The sequence below is a fragment of the Acromyrmex echinatior genome, chromosome 5 (assembly GCF_024713525.1).
Source record: "Acromyrmex echinatior isolate Ae372 chromosome 5, ASM2471352v2, whole genome shotgun sequence".
In the NCBI taxonomy this organism is placed as follows: Eukaryota; Metazoa; Arthropoda; class Insecta; order Hymenoptera; family Formicidae; genus Acromyrmex; species Acromyrmex echinatior.
This window is the reverse complement of record NC_141856.1, coordinates 9,216,376-9,222,375: the sequence shown is the minus strand read 5'-3', so window position 1 is coordinate 9,222,375 and position 6,000 is coordinate 9,216,376. Positions and strand designations below refer to the sequence as shown.

General features: G+C 29.6%; 1 protein-coding gene across 7 annotated transcripts in view; it reads left to right on the top strand.

The window, feature by feature from the left end:
* Positions 1 to 830: 830 nt before the first annotated feature.
* Positions 831 to 6,000, top strand: part of LOC105143230 (metabotropic glutamate receptor B) — a 146,585-nt gene continuing 141,415 nt past the window's right edge. For 2 of the 7 annotated variants that reach the window (XM_087406410.1, XM_087406403.1), the window contains exon 1: positions 831 to 1,725. The gene's annotated coding sequence lies outside the window, so the exon portion shown is untranslated. The remainder of the gene's footprint in view (positions 1,726 to 6,000) is intronic. The other 5 variants (XM_087406408.1, XM_087406407.1, XM_087406405.1 and 2 more) reach the window with 5 other exon arrangements.

Here is a 6,000-nt window from a genome sequence, read left to right as displayed (position 1 = left end):
AGCTTCTTCCATATTTTCTATAACTATAGAAAAAAAATTATTAGCAAGATCTTATTTTTTATGTTTTTTGGATCGTTAAATTAACCCAATTTATAAATTTTAAGTTAAAATTTTTAAAATTAAAAATAATGTATTATGGGACATATAATACTCACATATTAACATTAGTATAACATTAATTTAATTAATTATTAACATTAAATGTACAATAGTTACTGATATAAAAAGTTTGTGTGCCATTATGGACCCATCATTTCAAATTTCTAAAATTTGATTTTGGATTCGTAATTAGCTACCCAAAAAACAGACAAATACAAATGTTAATAAAAATCCGTCCAATAATGTGTCTCTGTAAAAACTAATGAGGATTTGGAAGTGAAACATGTTTATTTCAAATTTGCATTAAAAATCTATAATAAATTTTATCATAGTGCAATGTGTGCAATATAATAATTAAAAAAAATATCTCACAATGTATTCGTACAATGTCGATATATTGGAAGAGAAACTTTGAGGATCGCGTTGTCTCTGTGGCAAGGTCCAATTAGTCCGGTAGGCTTCAAATAGGCAGGAATAATTAAATCTCCTATTTCAGCATGGTATAGAGAACCAAAGCTGTCGAGGCAATTAACTCCTGCAAACCTGTGAGGCCAATCCTTCCTACTGACAATCATCCGTCAATTGTCGCGCATTTCCCTCAACAACTCATGATATTATCAGCCAAAAATCTCATCATCCCGAGTGTCCGATAAGAGAACGCGCGCCGCATGGGATGCTGGGAAGAGGGGTTGGTTCAAGCCGGCGCCCTCGCTCCACAAGTTCCTTCAGTATTCGCGCGTAGCTACATTCGGTTGGACCCTGTTTCGAATCGTGCTTCAAAATCGCGTAATCCTTACGTCGGGGAAATCTTTCAAGACGAAAATATTTCGTCGTTCGATCTACGCGTTAAATTATTGCTGTGTTTACCTGTATTTAATTGAAAACTAATATAAATCTAATTTACCATCTGAAAGTGTTCCCTAAGTTTATAACGCTCGCTATAAATCGAAACTTTTGGAAACTTAGAAAACTACATATATAGAGATTCCGTTAATCATAAAGACTTCGAGCAAACGTCGATATAAACTGTCATCTTGAAGTTCGCTAATTGCAGTCACATAACTTTGTGAAAGATTTTTGTAATATTGTCAAACTTTTTTTTTATTTCAAGCATTTAACAGATGGCTGAAAATAATTCTTAAATTATTGTTTACGTACAGTAAGGAATGTTATAATATTATAGTGTAATCAGGCAGCTAAGGAAAATTGATTTTGTCTTATAAGAAAGTTATTTTAATTGTAAGCAAATATTATGCGCGCCTTGTGTGAATAATCAAAAATTCCATAATGTAATTTTATATTTTGAAAGAAATTTTAAATGCGTACGTAGGGTATTCGTAATTTCCTTATCGTAGCCATCAGAGATTCGATCGATTTCAATTTGTGCGAGCTGGTACTGCCGAGGCAATATATTTCGAATTCCTTTGCTTCTTCCAGTACGTTTGATAATGCTCGTTCGAAAAATTCTTTCGACAATGATACTACTTGAAATTCTCCTCAAGATAAAGTATATGACTTATTCGTGCATGTAACCACTGTAAAATAATTATCTATATTTCGTGGCCGATATAGTTTCCAGCGTGAAGGAAAGATGGCAATATTAAGGAACGAAGTTTAACTCAGGGAGTAAGTACAATCATGATTATACGCAGAATGCATGGAGCTTCTTTAACTAGAAAATATTTCACTGTGTAACTTATTATCTAAAATAAAGCAATAATTCTTCATATTAACGTAAAGTCATACTGACACATATTGGCTGAGTAAGTAAGAACAATGTAAATACCGGCTTAATGTATAGTTAATAGTAATTTAATTTAATGCAAAGAGAAAGAGAGAGAAAGAGAGAGAATAATATTAAAGTAACGTTCCAATGTTGCCATATGTTGCCACCTCTTTCATTTTTTGCTGTAGTGATTAAACTGAGGTGCTGAATTAGCTACTTTTTTCTTATATCATTTAATATATTTTTTCTTTCTCTTTCTCTTTCTTTTTTGTAATCAGTTTTTCTCATAGGCAATATTACATATAATTGAAACATTTATATTTTACGTTTTTTTGTACATTTTTTGGTGTATTTACACATTTGTATCTACGATGATATAAAAATTATTGTACAATACAAAAAAAATGTCTTTATTTTACCATTGATCACAAAGTAAAATTAATATATAGAAATATTAATTTTCCTACAAGAATTCTTCAATTCCAATAACATTCAATTTTTTCCGAAAGAATCTCTTATTGTATCATTAAAAAAAAAATTTCTCATATCATCTCTCACCTAACTGCCATTACAAAGACCCATCGACCCTCATTTAGTCCCCATAGAAAAAGTGGATGGTCAAACAGTGAACTTAGAGCATCTAAGATCATCGTACGACCTTTTACGACCGATAGTAATTCTTCAGACCACGCACACCGGCTCTCTCAGTTATCAGTGTAACTACTTCGTGATGGCAAAGCCCATTTACTTCTGATGAAGTTACACTAGTAATGCTAGCTAAGATCCATCTTGCCAACAAGCTCTCTCTCTTTCACCTTCCCTTTAAATTTAGTAAAACCCTTAGACGAGTCATATGGAATACATAATTATTAGACATTACAATGTGCGCTCAGACACGTTTGCATTGTTGCTTCACTCTTCATTATAATTGTTGCTTTAAACATGCAATGTAAATGCTTAGAACGCTCAATTTTAAAGAAATATGAAACATATATATAATATTTAAAAAGAAGAAAAGGATAAAAAATTAATTAATGTTTTAAATGATTATTATTTGTTTATTTGTTGCATAATATCATGTTATAAATATTCCTAAAAGATTTATGAGTCAAAATTTAACAAACAAATGTATCATTTTATAAATTGAAACAATATTAGAATTTTTATTTTAGACCACATATGTGAGAAACATGATCAATATTAGAAATGCCTATTATGGTCGAAGCTGGATCTTCATTGCTTTAAATAATTCAATCTTAAATTACTAATATTCTACATTATATATGTACTTGCATATATACCATATTGTCTTTTAGAACTGCGCACCGAATTGTTTTTCCGGACTATAAACGCAACTAAGGATTCTAGCATCATATTGTATTATAAAGATGTTAATATGTTAAAACTGTTAATAAATTTATTGCGAAAAATATTACCTAGTCCGAATTCAAGTAATGACCGAGTTTCAACATATTAACATCTTTATGATATGATGCTTGGTTTATATTGCTTGAAGGTAACATCAAATTATTAAAATTGCTTGTTAATTTAATTCGCGATTACTAGAGTGGTTTCAATTGCGTTTATACTCCGGAAAAACAATTCGGCGCGCAGTTCTAAAAGATTACAATATGGTATATATTATGGATTATATTATGGATTATATTATGGATTATACTATGGATTATATTATGGATTATATTATGGATTATATTATGAATTACAATATGGTATATAGTACAGTATGGTATACAAGTACATGGTATGCAAATACATATATAAGATATTAGTAATTCATTACTGAATTATTTAAAGCAATAAAGATCCAGCTTCGATCTTAAAGGCATTTTAAATTTCTAGTATTATAAATTTAATAATATTTTATAAATATTACAACATAAAACATATATATAATCTTTATAAAGAAAAGAATACAAAATTGCTTAATGTATGTTGTAAATTGTTATTATTTATTTGTTATATAATAATTTTTATAAATATGATAATATTTTATAAATATTATTTTATGAATATTTTAAAAAGTATTTATATAATAATTTAATAAAATTTTGAATCTTTTTAAAGAAATTTGACAAATTAGTTAGCCTTTTTATGTCCTTATAATCTCTTATAATTCAAATAATAAAATAAATTTTCTAAATCAGTATCTGCAAGAACTATCTGCACTAGAATATAGAAATAAGGAGATACTTTAGTTGTAAGCGTTCGTGCGCAAAGAATATCCCGACAGTGATTTATTATAACATTTCATTTCACGTAATATACCCTCAAGGAAACTCAACTTTAGATATACTGGCAAAAGAGCTGTTTCGTAAAGAAAAATAAAAATTGTTGCAAACATCTTGTAAGTTGTGCTTTATGCAAAAAATGTCAAATGCTGCCCCTAATGATATAATTTTGCATTCATTATCTTAAGATAAAATTTTAAATCATTTCACAATTTTGTATCTTAAAGATTTAAACACGTGCGTCTATTGATACGATGAATAACTTTTAATGAATGCGAACTCTCCCACAAAGTTTGTACTCAACTTTTGAATCAAACTTGATTTTCGACTTGATTTTCTTACGAATTTTCGGCTCCTCTCACCGTGAATTTTCGTTCTAGCAGATGTGCGGTACAAGTTTATCGTTTTGAAAGCAGTTAAAGTTACAAAGTCGAATTGTAGAGCGTATTAACATTCAACGAAAACGATGTTATAACCGAGCATAATATCGCGACTAAAGAAAGTTTAATGATAGAATTATGTAGCCCTATTACGATTGAGCTGCGGCTTATGCAGAAGTTATTTTTAAAACTAAAAGACTATTATCGGATTACTCGATGTCTTGCGAGATAATCATGAGATGAATATGCATTGCGATGATGGAGACGAGAATGACCCCTTGACACAGATCCTCGATTATCGTTTCATTCTTGAATCGTCCAGTCGGTTTAGAGATAGATAAAGGTGAACTTAATAAAAGAGTTTGGTTGAAAAATCGCTTCATTCTTGAAACGTCCAGTTAGTATAAAAATAAATGAATGAAGTTAGAATAGAGATAAGAGTGAATTCTTAAGAATTGGGTTTAAAAAATCGCGTAAATAATGCGTGATATCCGAGAATATCAAATGCAATAATTGCTGTGGCCAATTTTCTTAATTTTATCGCCTCCAATTTTCCGTGAAACGATGAAAATCTTAATAATATAATAATGTCTCTGCTACCATCGTTCTTATCGCAAGCAATTGTGTTACGTTTATGCGAGCACATTTCCCAGACAATTCGAATTTACATAAATGAACGGGTAAAGGTACTTTAGATTTAACATTCTTCATGAATCTCATGAATCTCATTAGGATACTTTCAGAACAATTAATAAATATTGAATGTATAACATTAATATGTCTGATTATCAATGCAACCAGTAAGCAAAAATGATCATTTATGCATTTTGCTTCATTTTTTATACTTATTGTTATTTCAAATAAAAATAATTATTTATTTTGTATATATATATATATATATGTGTATATTGTATATGTACAAATATATACATATATGCGTGAATATATATAGTGTAGTAGGTCATATTTTTACATAATTATGTACACATATACATACATATATACAAAGGACAAATCAAGTCTTAATTGTAATGAAAACTGATATTATCATACATTTTCATAATTTTAATGCGTGCGGGTTGGTCGATATCCGTTGAAAATTTTCACCTCGATATTATGGTATTCGATTAATCATAAATATGCGGTACTTTCGAGAAATGGTGGTCGTAAATGAGGACTATCGCTGTGATAATTTTGCAACTTCAGCAATAGCATCGCATATGAATATTGTGCATGTCTACAATCTGTGCTGTAGTTAGGTATTTAATAATTATATTATAATGCATCACGTACAGCGCCGGTATAAATGGATTCTTCATTAAAAAGCAGCGTAGCTGCAGAAATTTATGGACCATTTCAGTTCTTAATTGGTCTTTACATTTCATGCAAGATTTAATTCCAAAATACGCAAAAGGTGTTCACTTGTGAAAGTATGCTTATTTGCGTTCATTGCAATATATCTATGCACCTATGAATCTGTGTTTACAGAGTAATTTCTGTTGTATTTGTTAAATATGTGGTTAATCAACTACATGGTGGACTCTCA